Source organism: Ictidomys tridecemlineatus, unplaced genomic scaffold (genome assembly GCF_052094955.1).
Source record: "Ictidomys tridecemlineatus isolate mIctTri1 unplaced genomic scaffold, mIctTri1.hap1 Scaffold_746, whole genome shotgun sequence".
NCBI lineage: Eukaryota > Metazoa > Chordata > Mammalia > Rodentia > Sciuridae > Ictidomys > Ictidomys tridecemlineatus.
In genome coordinates, this window is record NW_027525423.1 from 13,859 (window position 1) to 28,644 (window position 14,786).

Here is a 14,786-nt window from a genome sequence, read left to right on the forward strand (position 1 = left end):
GTCCTTCCCCTGCGCGATGTCCTTCCTACCCTCCCCTGCCCTCTGGCCTTGCATGCTTCCCCCTACCCCTACCCCTACCCAGCCTGTCCCTAAGCCCGACCCTTTGGCGCCCCAGTCCCCTGCGTCGCGTGGCCGTGGCGTCGTGTCTGAGCTGGGGGCCCCTTGCTTGGGCCCCCTCCCGCGCTCCCCTGGGTGCCCCTTGCCCCGACTCTCGCGCCGCTTTTCCTTCCTCGCCTTCCGCCTTCCGCGCTCTCCCCTGGCGCGGGCCTCCTTCTCCTTTGGTGAGAGTGTCCGTCGGTGCGTGGCTTCGGTTCCTCATCCTTGGTCGGTCGGGTCGGTCCCCCTGCCTGGGCTCCTTGCTTGGGTCCTGGCTCTCACCCCTCTCCTTCCCCTCCGTGACCCCGCGCCGCGCTCCCGTCGCCCTCCTCCAGGTCTGCGTCCTTTGCCAGGCCCCCTTGTCCCGGGCCCTGGCCCAGGATTCTCCTGGCGGCCACTGCGCCTTTCTGGAAACAGGCCTGCCCCTCGCCTGGGCGCCTTGCTCTCCCCGGGCCCTTGGTCCCGCATCCCGAACCCTCACGCCTGGCAGTAGACCTGGGCCTCGCGCCCGCCTCCCCCTGCTGGCACCAGCCCCCCCACCCTTCCCTCCCCAGCCCTGTCCACTGTCCTGAGCGTCCCCTCCCCCCAGCCCCGCCCCGCCCTGGCCATTCGCCCCTGGCTCTGCCTTCCCTGGCCTGGCTCCTGGCCTGAGCCTCTGCTGGCCCTTGTGGCTCAGTGCGCCCCTGGGCTTTGACGGTGGGCCCCTTGCCTGGGCCCTGGGCCGCCTCCCTGCTCTCCTTGGCTTGCCCGCACTGCCCTGTACTAGTGCCGCCCGCCCCGCCCCTTCCCTGCTTTGCTCTTGCATGGGCTCTCCTCTAGGTGCCTAGCCTGGGCTCCTTGCTTGGGTCCTGGCCCCAAGTCGCGCTGCCCCCCTCTTGAGCGCCCAGCCTGTCCCCGCACTCTGCCCTCCCTTGGCCCCTGTTTGGTCCCTGTCCCTGCCCCGGCACCTTTGCCTGATCCCTTTCCAGGATGCTCCCTTGGCCTCCCAGCCCTGCGGGCTCTCTAAGGGACAAGGCAGCCCTGCACTCGCCTGGACCCTTTGCCCTCTCTCTGCCCGCCAGCTCCCCAAGCCTGGCCCCTGGCCGTGGACCCGGCCTTGAGCCTACCTGCCCCTGCCCCATGGCCTCCCCTGCGGTCCCTCCCCAGCCCTGTTGAGACCCTGTCCCTGTGCCAGGATCTGCGCCCTCCTGCGTGGGGCCACACGTGCACCTCCCCTCTAATCCCTTGGTGCCTTGTAGCCTTGCACCAGGGCCCCGACCCTCCTCTCCCCTCCCCTCCCCTCCCCCTCCACTCCCCTGCTCGCCCCCAGCCTGGGCTCCTCGTTTGGGTCCTGGCTCTCCCTGCACCCCCTCTTGGACCTCCTGCATCCCCACACGGGCCCTCCTTCCTTAGGCCCTCGTTTTGCCAGGCCCCCTTGTCCCTTTCTGAGGATCTGCTCCCCTGGGGCAGCCCAGTGGAATTGGCCGGCCTGTGCGTCCTGCAGGCTCCCTACAGGAAACAGAGCCCTGCCCCTGGCCTGGGCCCCCTTGGCTGCCCGAACCTGACACCTGGCAGTGGACGTGGGCCATGCGCCATCCTTCCCCCTGCGCGATGTCCTTCCTACCCTCCCCTGCCCTCTGGCCTTGCATGCTTCCCCTACCCCTACCCCTACCCAGCCTGTCCTAAGCCCGACCCTTTGGCGCCCCAGTCCCCTGCGTCGCGTGGCCGTGGCGTCGTGTCTGAGCTGGGGGCCCCTTGCTTGGGCCCCCTCCCGCGCTCCCCTGGGTGCCCCTTGCCCCGACTCTCGCGCCGCTTTTTCCTTCCTCGCCTTCCGCCTTCCGCGCTCTCCCCTGGCGCGGGCCTCCTTCTCCTTTGGTGCGCGGGTCCGTCGGTGCGTGGCTTCGGTTCCTCATCCTTGGTCGGTCGGGTCGGTCCCCCTGCCTGGGCTCCTTGCTTGGGTCCTGGCTCTCACCCCTCTCCGTCCCCTCCGTGACCCCGCGCCGCGCTCCCGTCGCCCTCCTCCAGGCCTGGCGTCCTTTGCCAGGCCCCCTTGTCCCCGGCCCTGGCCCAGGATTCTCCTGGCGGCCACTGCGCCTTTCTAGAAACAGGCCTGCCCCTCGCCTGGGCGCCTTGCTCTCCCCGGCCCTTGGTCCCGCATCCCGAACCCTCACGCCTGGCAGTAGACCTGGGCCTCGCGCCCGCCTCCCCTGCTGGCACCAGCACCCCCACCCTTCCCTCCCCAGCCCTGTCCACTGTCCTGAGCGTCCCCTCCCCCCAGCCCCGCCCCGCCCTGGCCATTCGCCCCTGGCTCTGCCTTCCCTGGCCTGGCTCCTGGCCTGAGCCTCTGCTGGCCCTTGTGGCTCAGTGCGCCCCTGGGCTTTGACGGTGGGCCCCTTGCCTGGGCCGCCTCCCTGCTCTCCTTGGCTTGCCCGCACTGCCCTGTACTAGTGCCGCCCGCCCCGCCCCTTCCCTGCTTTGCTCTTGCATGGGCTCTCCTCTAGGTGCCTAGCCTGGGCTCCTTGCTTGGGTCCTGGCCCCAAGTCGCGCTGCCCCCTCTTGAGCGCCCAGCCCGTCCCCGCACTCTGCCCTCCCTTGGCCCCTGTTTGGTCCCTGTCCCTGCCCCGGCACCTTTGCCTGATCCCTTTCCCAGGATGCTCCCTTGGCCTCCCAGCCCTGCGGGCTCCCTAAGGGACAAGGCAGCCCTGCCACTCGCCTGGACCCTTTGCCCTCTCTCTGCCCGCCAGCTCCCCAAGCCTGGCCCCTGGCCGTGGACCCGGGCCTTGAGCCTACCTGCCCCTGCCCCATGGCCTCCCCTGCGGTCCCTCCCCAGCCCTGTTGAGACCCTGTCCCTGTGCCAGGATCTGCGCCCTCCTGCGTGGGGCCACACGTGCACCTCCCTCTACTCCCTTGGTGCCTTGTAGCCTTGCACCAGGGCCCCGGACCCTCCCCTCCCCTCCCCTGCTCGCCCCTAGCCTGGGCTCCACGTTTGGGTCCCTGGCTCTCCCTGCACCCCCTCTTGGACCTCCTGCATGCCCACACGGGGCCCTCCTTCCTTAGGCCCTCGTTTGCCAGGCCCCCTTGTCCCTTTCTGAGGATCTGCTCCCCTGGGGCAGCCCAGTGGAATTGGCCGGCCTGTGCGTCCTGCAGGCTCCCTACAGGAAACAGAGCCCTGCCCCTGGCCTGGGCCCCCTTGGCTGCCCGAACCCTGACACCTGGCAGTGGACGTGGGCCATGCGCCATCCTTCCCCTGCGCGATGTCCTTCCTACCCTCCCCTGCCCTCTGGCCTTGCATGCTTCCCCCTACCCCTACCCCTACCCAGCCTGTCCCTAAGCCCGACCCTTTGGCGCCCCAGTCCCCTGCGTCGCGTGGCCGTGGCGTCGTGTCTGAGCTGGGGCCCCTTGCTTGGGCCCCCTCCCGCGCTCCCCTGGGTGCCCCTTGCCCGACTCTCGCGCCGCTTTTTCCTTCCTCGCCTTCCGCCTTCCGCGCTCTCCCCTGCGCGGGCCTCCTTCTCCTTTGGTGAGAGGGTCCGTCGGTGCGTGGCTTCGGTTCCTCATCCTTGGTCGGTCGGGTCGGTCCCCCTGCCTGGGCTCCTTGCTTGGGTCCTGGCTCTCACCCCTCTCCTTCCCCTCCTGACCCCGCGCCGCGCTCCCGTCGCCCTCCTCCAGGCCTGCGTCCTTTGCCAGGCCCCCTTGTCCCGGGCCCTGGCCCAGGATTCTCCTGGCGGCCACTGCGCCTTTCTGGAAACAGGCCTGCCCCTCGCCTGGGCGCCTTGCTCTCCCCGGGCCCTTGGTCCCGCATCCCGAACCCTCACGCCTGGCAGTAGACCTGGGCCTCGCGCCCGCCTCCCCCTGCTGGCACCAGCCCCCCCACCCTTCCCTCCCCAGCCCTGTCCACTGTCCTGAGCGTCCCCTCCCCCCAGCCCCCGCCCCGCCCCGCCCTGGCCATTCGCCCCTGGCTCTGCCTTCCCTGGCCTGGCTCCTGGCCTGAGCCTCTGCTGGCCCTTGTGGCTCAGTGCGCCCCTGGGCTTTGACGGTGGGCCCCTTGCCTGGGCCGCCTCCCTGCTCTCCTTGGCTTGCCCGCACTGCCCTGTACTAGTGCCGCCCGCCCCGCCCCTTCCCTGCTTTGCTCTTGCATGGGCTCTCCTCTAGGTGCCTAGCCTGGGCTCCTTGCTTGGGTCCTGGCCCCAAGTCGCGCTGCCCCCCTCTTGAGCGCCCAGCCCGTCCCCGCACTCTGCCCTCCCTTGGCCCCTGTTTGGTCCCTGTCCCTGCCCCGGCACCTTTGCCTGATCCCTTTCCCAGGATGCTCCCTTGGCCTCCCAGCCCTGCGGGCTCTCTAAGGGACAAGGCAGCCCTGCCACTCGCCTGGACCCTTTGCCCTCTCTCTGCCCGCCAGCTCCCCAAGCCTGGCCCCTGGCCGTGGACCCGGGCCTTGAGCCTACCTGCCCCTGCCCCATGGCCTCCCTGCGGTCCCTCCCCAGCCCTGTAGAGACCCTGTCCCTGTGCCCAGGATCTGCGCCCTCCTGCGTGGGGCCACACGTGCACCTCCCCTCTAATCCCTTGGTGCCTTGTAGCCTTGCAACAGTGCCCGGGACCCTCCCCTCCCCTCCCCTGCTCGCCCCTAGCCTGGGCTCCTCCTTTGGGTCCTGGCTCTCCCTGTACCCCCTCTTGGACCTCCTGCATGCCCACTCGGGGCCCTCCTTCCTTAGGCCCTCGTTTGCCAGGCCCCCTTGTCCCTTTCTGAGGATCTGCTCCCCTGGGGCAGCCCAGTGGAATTGGCCGGCCTGTGCGTCCTGCAGGCTCCCTACTGGAAACAGAGACCTGCCCCTGGCCTGGCCCCCCTAGGCTGCCCGAACCCTGACACCTGGCAGTGGACGTGGGCCATGCGCCGTCCTTCCTACCCTCCCCACCCTCCCCTGCCCTCTGGCCTTGCATGCTTCCTTCTACCCCTACCCCTACCCAGCCTGTCTCTAAGCCTGACCCTTTTGCGCCCCAGTCCCCTGCGTCGCGTGGCCGTGGCGTCGTGTCTGAGCTGGGGGCCCCTTGCTTGGGTCCCCTACCGCGCTCCCCCTGGGTGCCCCTTGCCCTGCCCCTTGCGCCGCCCCTTCCTCGCCTTCCCCGCTCTCCCCCTGGCGCGGGCCTCCTTCTCCTTTGGTGCGCGGGTCCGTAGGTGCATGGCTTCGGTTCCTCATCCTTGGTCGATTTGGATTCCAGAGAGATTAACCAAAGTTCTAACCCAGTGATTGTCTGGATTCGGGGTCCTCTTTGTGTGTTTCCACAGGAAGAACAGCAGCCAATTTGGATTCTGGAGACATGAACTAAAATCCTGACCCAGTGATTGTCTGGAGTCGGGGGTCTGTTTGTGTGCTTCCACAGGGAGAACAGCAGGCAATTTGGATTCCAGAGAGATTAACTAAAGCGATTCCCTACAAACCAAAAAAGAAGATGATTTGGCTCAAATCCATAACAGTTGATATCCAAAACTCCAATTTGGCTATCCTTACGTCTGCGACAGAACCAGGATTCTTTTTTCACTATCTGTTTTATTTATTGCCCTTTCCTATATCATGAAGTTCTATTTTGTTTTTTGAGCTCATATAGACCTAGGTTAATGTTTTGCTGATCAGTTCTATTTTTTTTTTTTGACTATAGAGTTTTTAAACATTGCAATGGAGATTTCACCTGTAAAAAGTTATAAGGCCTTTACTATTATGTTATGTGTTGTATGTATTATATTATGTGTGCACACTTGTGTTTTGCGTTATATGTTTGAATGTATGTATGTCCATATATCATATATGATGAGCGCTCATGAAAAAATGGATCCAAATATCGTTTTTTTTATTCACGTGATTTAAATGGTTTAATTTAAATTGGTTAAATAACTGTTAAGAATTGTTTTAATATGTAAACAAAAAAGGAGGTTAACAGAACTGTTTGTTTACTTTCACCTATCCTTTTCATTATATTTAATAATTCTCTTCAATATAATGTAAATTGTTAAGAAAATTGTTTTCTTTTAGTGCCTTCTGGAATGTTACATAATTTTTCTTTAGCCATTATTGCCAGAATTCTGATCTTTATCCTAGTGCCGGTAAAGACAATGTAAATTGTTAAGAAAATTGTTTTCTTTTAGTGCCTTCTGGAATGTTACATAATTTTTTCTTTAGCCATTATTGCCAGAATTCCTACCTTCATCCCTGTGCCAGTGAAGACAAAGATAAAACTAATCTACAGTTTCTGCAATAGCCATCACTGAACCGCTTACAGAACTTGCCTAAACTATGTGTCACTTGTATGCATTGTGAACTCACTTGTATGCATTGCGCACTATCTGTTGGTGCAGCGACTTGTGGTAATGTTGGGGTATTTTTGCTGATGATGTCATCGGTGGTACAATTTTCCCAAAAGGAGCCGTCAATTCGCTTGGTATATCTTCCTCCTTTCTGCTTGTCATGATCGTTCAGCTACAGAGGTGAGGCAAAGAACCTTAACCCCCCCCCCCCCCCCCCCCGCTGGTACCTCTCCACAGGTGTGGTTGTATACTGGACCAGTAGTCAATGACGGGTAAGATCCAATTACAATTGTACCAACCTAAGACAGGAGGCTGACGCCCTGAGATCAGCTCATCCGAAGACGGGTAAGGACCATATGTAGTATTGGACAACCTAAGGCAGGCAGGGTCCCTAAGCCACATGCTTGTTGTTTAAACAGAGAGGGGGAGATGTTGAGAGCCACAGCCAAAAGGGCCCCAACAAACTTCCAGCTGCCAGCAAACTTCCAGCTGCTGGCTGATGATTGGCTCACAGTGGCCCCAGCAACATCTAGCTGATTGGCTCCTCTGCGGTGATGTTCATTGGGCTGTTTCCCTGCCCTTCAGAATGCCAGCTGATGATTGGCTCACAGCGGCCCCAGCAACATCTAGCTGATTGGCTCCTCTGCGGTGATGTTCATTGGGCTGTTTCCCTGCCCTTCAGACTATGGAACTGCTCATTGGGGGACTTCTTTGGCTCCGCCCACGTGACCCAGCCAATCAGCCTCAACAGCAGGAGGATTGTGGGAGGTAGTGAGGTTGGTGTGGGTGAGAGGCTTGTGGAAGCCTGTGGTGGCAGTTGGGCTCTGAGGGTTTTTTTCCTGAGGAGCTGTTTTGTTTGGCGTTTGTAGTTCTAAAAATAAAGTTAGTTTCTTTTGACAAGTGGCTCCTGAATTGTGCCCAGCCAGACTTCGGCATTCATCTTTGTGTTTTGTATGCTTTTAAAATTCATCTATTGACACAGATTTACAACAAACATTGAAAGGATTCATGTTATATCTTCATTCATACAGAGTGCATTGGTCACTTCCACCAACTTGTCTTCCATCTTATCCTCACCCTTTCCTAGACCCTAATAATCCCTACTCTACATTCAAGGAAACTTTTTGTTTATACAATTCTACATTTGAGAGAGAACATACCATACTTGTAGCTGTTTTCCTAACAACTGCCCTAAGTAAGCACTCCGAATATGCTTAAGTGAATAATAATGCAGAGTTGTTGACATTGAAAGTAAAAGTATCATTAAACAGAGGAGCCTGTGTTTGTATAAGATGTAATATATATATGCTTCTAATACTTTTTTAATAACCAATTTCTGATAACCAGGCAACTGTGAGCCATACCTGTAATCATACCTATTAAGGAGCCTGAGGTGGGAGGACTGAGTTTTAGAAAGCCTGGGAAATTTAGGAAGACTCTGTCGCTAAAAGAAAATACCATTAAAGGGGTCTGATGGAAGAACGTGAAAAATTCTTATACATTAGGGAGATGTTATAACGGGCCACAGTTATGCATTTGTTCTTCATTGGGGTTATGCTTCTAGGATAATAAATAATATGATCATATAAGAATGATTAAACCTTTACAAAGGTTATTTGTTTTACTATGTCTCAGGAACTGTTGTTACTTTGCTCATATTTCCTTTTTTCTCTTTCAGCACTGGGAATTGAAGCCAGGTGTTTGGAACAAAGCTACATCCCCGGGCTTTTTACCATTTTGAGAGAGGGTCTCCTTCAGTTGCTCACCTGACCTCAAACTTATATTCCTTCTGCCTCAGCCTCCTAGTTGCTGGAATTACAGGTGTGTGACACAACTATGCCGGACTGACCTATGGTTTCTTAAAATCATAAAACATAATTTTAAAAATCAAAAATTTTGTTCTCACTTCACAGATTGAACAATGTCCACCAGCTGTGCCTTAAAATTTTTAAATTTAAAATGACACTTTAATTTATTAAAGGTTGAGACAAGAATTTAAATCTGAACCATATTTGTTTATTTCATACTTGAAGTCTATAGCTTTCCATCCCTTTCCCCCGCCCCAAACCTCTCTCTTCCCCTTCGTTCTCATAATTTAGGAATTAATCAGTAGAGAAACAAAACAGGTAGCTCAGAATTCCAGTCAAGACTAGAGAATTGATCTCCATCTTTTTTCCAAACAGGCCTCTCTATGGAGGACTGAGCTACAGCATTACCTATGGTTTGATTTGGGATAATGAATGAAGCCTTTGTAGAAGCAGAGGTACATGCCCTGAAGAAGCACTGCGAACATGGGATTTCACATACACAAAGTAAACAGGGAGTCTGGCATATCATAATGAGTAAGCCTTTGTGAAATATTTTAACCTTAACCTATTGAATCTAATTATTTAGTTAGTTAATCTAATTAATTACTGATACAAATTAGATTTATTATAATTGCATCCAAGATGATTGCTCTTCCTTTTTTCTTTTTTTAAATTTGTTTTTCCTAGATATTCAGGAGAGTGAATATGATTGCTTTTCAACTGAAGTTCATCAGACCCAACCTTGTAAGCAATTTGCTGCCAAGAGTACCATCATCACCCAACATAATGAACTCTACCTTGAGATTGTGCAAGAGGGCCATCAGTTAACACCAAATGCTGAGTAGCCACCCAATCCTTTGCCTCCTCTCTCAGCCTTGCCACTGCCTCTTCTAGAGGACAAAGTCATGGACCATTCTCTCCTTGTAAAGCAGGCTCTGGAATCTGCAGAAATGACAGTAAGATCCCAGTTGCCTTTGTCACTGAGCTTAGAAGATTCTGGGCATTGGTTCCCCCTTCTGTCCTCAACTTGGAGAACCCTGGTGGGAAAGCCTATATTTCCATTGGAAACTGCTCTCGAGGCCATGGGGACCGCTATATTGGGTCTGCCTCTACCTGGACACTTGCCTAGAGCCCACACACCATAGAACCATCCCTAGTTCTACCTTCCTGCCTTTCTGGAACCCTGTGCCCATGACACCAAAGAACTCAAATTCATCCTCAGGAGAGTGCCATGCTGCAAGGCAACCAGGCAGTCACCTGCCCTGACAGTTTCTGTTGGTCAAATCCATAGTCTTAGAGACAGGCTCCCCAGAAACATGCAGACTTTTAATCTTGATCTATGACCACTGATTCCTAAGAGTACTGGGTGGTCAGACTGGTAGATTTTATTTCAACTTCTGTTGACGAAAAATGTAAGATGTATCACTTATCAAAGTCTCCTTGTTTAGTTTCTAATAGGCAATTGATGTTATTTTTAGAGACCGTCATCAATATTTGGTTCCCTTGCTCAGCAGGAGACAGAATGAAGAGAGAAGAGAGGATGGAGGAGTGCTGCAAGGATGGGAGAAAGAACTCTGATTCTGAGCTGTGCTGTGGATTTCACATCAGAGCCTTAGAGAAGGTCTCCTTTGGTGCACAGAGGTGTGTAAAATATCCAGGGAAAGCAATGCAAAGGAGCCCCAAATTTTTGCCTCAAACAAATCTTTCCAAGTATAGGAAAGAATGTGTGGGATGGCAGGAGTTCCTTAGCTGGGAAGTGTGTCTCTTTGCACAATATTTGTATCCTGCATCTACCTAAGGAAGGGCCTGGAGTCTCCGGTGTCTAAGACACCCACAAGGCTGTCCCTGTCCCGCACAGCTTCTCTCAGACACCTCAGACTGGGGACACTGAGATCCAGTTTAATACCAACCAGGGAGAGGAGGTCATGGAAGGCAGAATGTCTGCCTCTGGTCCCAGGATCCCTGTGGTAATGATTTAACATATATAGGAAATGTACAAATATCTCTATTTAAACAATTTATTTCTCGATGAAAAGGGGTATACAAAAGAAAAACTAAAAAAACTAGATGAAATTTTGAGAGACATGTTTTCTTTTACCTGACATTTGCTCAAACAAAAATTATATAAAACTAACCTTATAAAAACATCCTAAAAGCAGAAAGATTTTAAATACTTTTTATGTAGAATATGTATTTTTAAAATATTTTTTTCAGTTGTAGATGGACACAACAACTTTATTATTTCTCTTTATGTGGTGCTGAGGATCAAACCCAGGGCCCCACGCATGTTAGGTGAGCACTCTACCTCTGAGCCACAACCCCAGTTGAACAGGAAATGTATTATTTTATGGATAAAATCTAAGTCCTTTTTTGGGGGGGTTGTTAAAAATGAAAGAGATTATAATAAGTTCAAAAGCACAAAGTGGAATTTAAAAGCATGATTTTATTACTTTTGTCTTCAGGTACAGACAGTGAACACACACAGTTTACACACAAGGAATAAAGAAAATTCGCAATCTGATTTAAAAGCAAAAGCAGATTTCAGACTGAATATTAGAGAATGTCTCTCAAAATCACACAGCAACTGACCCATAAAGAGAGACTTTCAGAGATTAGAAAAGACTGGACAGGCAGCCATCAGCACTAGAGCAAACCTCTATAGAGCCATAAAGACTCTGGCAAATTTCAGAATACTGGGTCATTCCAAGTGTTTGTCAGGAATGTGTGCATGCCGTACTGCACACCCCTATTGGAAAGTAAATGCTGCATTCACCCTAAAGAACAATCTGGCAAGTATCAGTAAAATTAAGGTTATTCACTTTTTATGGAACAATTCTATTGATGGTCACCTGCCCTCAAGAAATTCTCCCACAGGTTCATAGAGACAATTATGTGTGGTTATGGGGGACAGTAGCAATATGAATGTCCACTGCAGGACAATGGAGAGTTAGAGTGTGATCAGAGGCTACTATGTCAGAGTTTAAAGCAGCAGATGAAATGTACATAAAAAGATCTTAGTAACTTGCAGATGGGGAGTTTGAGTGCAGATTAGTGGTAGAGTGCTTGCCAACATGCATGAAGCCCTAGAGTCAATACTCAATGCTATCAAAAAAAAAAAAAAAAGAATGAAAGAAAAAGAAAAAAATCAGAAAATGTTAAGATTTCTTCTAAATACAATTGGGTGTGTCCCCTGAACCTTTTTACATCAATTAAAAACATAATCACCTGAAGAATAAATCACGCCTCTTCCTACAACTTGTCAGAGATGATCTGTGAAAATGGTTTACTATTGTCTTGATACAAAAATCTCCACAAAATCGTGCAAATCAAGAGGTTCAAATTTTTGTGTTCACTTTTAGAATAGAAAGAAACTGCCAAGGCCATCAAGGATATGCATATCGAAATGGCCAAAAACTATCTGAAAGGTGTCACTTTAAAAATCGATGTGACTGGGCATAGTGGTTCTTGCCTGTAATCCCAGCAGTTCCAGAGACTGAGACAGCAGGATTCCAAGTTCCAGGCCACCCTTGGAAACCTAATGAGGCCTTATGTAACTTAGTGAGACCCTGTCTCAAAATAGAAAATTAAAAGGAACTTGGGAATAAACTCAGTAGTAAACACTCCTAGATTCACTCATCAATAACCAAAAAAATAAAAATTATAAAATAACACTGTGTACCATTCCACTGTTAGAATGTGGTTGGTGTGTCGAGGCCAAACAGTGAGGCTGACATAGGTCCATTGAGCAAAAAAAAAAAAAAAAAAAAAAAATTGCTGAATTTTGGCAGACATGCTTACATATGAAGAAAATGATGCTGAACTTGAGAGTTGAGATATGGATTTTTTGGTCATCGAATGTTTCCAGATGAACAAAGAACTCAAGATACACTGCCACATTTACAGAGCTCCTGGCCAGATTAAGCCATACATGATCTCCCCCTGCCATATTCAGATGATTCTTATTCCTAAACCAAGAGAAGAAAATGCACTCACACATGCATACACACGCACATATATACAAAAAGAAGAAGAGGAAGAGAAAAAGAAAGAGGAAAAGGCAGAGGAAGAAGAAGAAGAAAGGAAAGAAAGAGGAAAAGAGGGAGAGAGGAAGTGTGGGGGAGGGAGGATAATAAAATGTTCTTAAATTGCTGAGGCTGGCCTTGAACTTTCAAATCTTCCTGCTGCAGCCTCCTCAGTCACTCTGATTACAGGTGTGCTCCATCAGGTCTGACTAAATAAACATTTCAATAAAATAGGAATGGGAGGAATTGCAATGAAAATAGGGAGGGTAGGTAAAGGAGAACAACTCAGGTTAGAATATACATATTTACATTAAAAAGTTGAGGCTCCTGAAAAAGACACTATACATAATGTGGCATTAATTCCATTTATTTGCCCTTTAGACAGAAAAGTCAGAGGTAACTTAGATACCTTTTGATGCAGGAAATCTAGACATAGATTACAACAATTACAATTCTAAATAGCCATAGGACTCTCTCTTTCTCAACACAACCTGCTCCCCTTACTCGCTTCACTACTTAGCTATGTATGCTTGAAAATTTCGCTTTTCCATCCAGCTCCAGGACGAATTAGCTTATGGACTTTAGAGTACGATGCAGCACCACTGAGTCTGGTCTCTAAAACCAGCCAGTCCATATGCAGAGCACTAGGTAGGTGTAGTGACCCTTTCAGGCAATCCCAAAGAAGTAAAAGACTGAGGGAAGAAAAACAGATGTTTGAGGCCATCCTAAGCAACATGGCCAGATCTTCTCTCAAACACAAGATAAAAAGGGCTGAGAGGAAGCTTAGTGGTAAAGCCTAACATTCAATCATGAGAATCATCAAAAAACAAATAAAATGAATAAGTGCAGAATTAGACCCAGTAATTGCATGGTTTTGATTTTTGTTTTGTTTTGTTTTGTTTTTCTAAAGAGACAGTCTTTCTGAGTTGCTTTGCATGTTGCCCTTGCTGAGTCTGTTTTGAATTCAAGATTGTCCTGCCTTGACCTCCAAGCCACTGGGATTACAGAGGTACACCACTATGCCTGGTTAATTTGTCTATGTTTATCTGAAATAGAGAAAGAATTTTTACAGTGAATTGAAACTAGAAAGCTAGAGCCTGACTTCTGTCCTATCTCATCCACCCATCCTTTCCCTAATTCAATTAAAACCAAGGAATTTCCAAAATGCCTTCAGGATTGGTCCATTTGCACCTTAATCCTATCAGGTTCTTCAATCAATTTATGATGCAATTGACTGTCCCTCCCACATGATTGGGTATGATTTCTGAGGTCAGCTTCAGGATAGAACAGTATGAAAAGCTGTAGTCCATACCAGACTGAATGAGTTGCTCCTTGTCCTAGGCAGGTACACACCTTGGCATGGTAGGGAAGCTGAAGCTATGGCAGTCTGTCTGTCAACCTGGGAATCATTGACTCTCAGGAGATCTTATCTAGAGCCCCACGTTCTCCCAGGCCTGAACCCAGAAAAGGCGTGGGCCTGGGCACAGGATAATTTTCCTACACTGAGCTGCCACTCTTGCCAGTGTCTCCAGAGCTGCCAAGATGTGAATTTTCCAGTAAGCCAACTGCGTCACTGGGCTTACACAGAGCAGGGAGCTGCCTGGGGAACTGAAGTAGTGTACTAACAGGATATGTTGTTACACAGCAGCAGGGAGTTAAGATGGACCAGCACTGAGTTCAAGACCTTAGGATCCAGCAGCCAGTGGCTGAAACCTCTCAGGAGCTCTAGTCACCTCAAGAAGAGGCAAGCACTACCACAAGTGGGGCACAATGAGCCCTGAACCTCCCAGGAGGTGCCAGTGCCTGTGCAATTGGACTGACACAAACTCAAGCTGTCTCCTGGAGCCCAGGTGGTCTCTGGAAGCTGCTGAAAACCGAAGTTTACATTCCAGAGGAACCAAGAAAGGAAAGGAACACCATATTGAGGATGCCTTGAAGTACAGTGCCCTTCAGCCAAAGCCCTAGAAAGAGCCTGGCAGACTCCAGTGGAGACCCTCATACTGTCCCTGTGGACTCATGCACTGGGACTGGGCCCTGCATGCCTAGGAGCCTTGAAGTCTTGGCTGTGCTGATAATCCCTTATTTTGTTCTTCTCTCCTGAATGATTTAAAGGTTGTTGAAGAAGAAAAACTCTTTCTGTAATTAATTTGTTAAGGAACTCTTCTTTTAGATGGACTGAGAATTCTCACAGTTTTTAATCTGATTAAATTTTTCATGATGATTAAAGCCATTCCTTTATTCACTGCTTATCCTTTGGTCTTGAGGGGGTGAGTAGAGGGTCAGGATGGGATGCTGTATACCTAGGTCTGGGGCAGGAAAGAGATAAATACCCAGGTCAGAGATGTGTCCTGAACCAATGGGAATCTCTGGAGATATGAGGGTAGTGTGATAACAGAATTTGTAGATGGGTGGCCACTTGCTGGTGTTTCTTCAAAACTTAATGTGACCTTCCAGAAGAGGGCAGAGAATCAGCATCAGTAAGTATCCTTTAAATGGTCTACAGTTACTTTCTTATTAACTAAGATAGGGCACCAAAATGAAATCTCTAGTCTTGGGCTTCTGAGTTGACAACCATGGGATCCAAGACAT

The 14,786-nt window shown here is 51.0% G+C and overlaps 1 long non-coding RNA gene across 6 annotated transcripts; it reads left to right on the top strand.

The window, feature by feature from the left end:
- Positions 1 to 6,574: 6,574 nt before the first annotated feature.
- LOC144374551 (uncharacterized) lies at positions 6,575 to 14,435 on the top strand. 6 transcript variants are annotated; one of them, XR_013433920.1, is made up of 9 exons: positions 6,575 to 6,712; positions 6,953 to 7,143; positions 8,046 to 8,188; positions 8,551 to 8,709; positions 8,863 to 9,131; positions 9,687 to 9,816; positions 10,390 to 10,467; positions 13,108 to 13,206; positions 13,843 to 14,435. It is a non-coding gene; the product is annotated as an uncharacterized LOC144374551 (long non-coding RNA). The 6 variants fall into 6 exon arrangements; XR_013433918.1 differs by having other exon boundaries at positions 6,575 to 7,143; XR_013433919.1 differs by having other exon boundaries at positions 6,575 to 7,143; positions 9,690 to 9,816.
- The last annotated feature ends 351 nt before the right edge of the window (positions 14,436 to 14,786 follow it).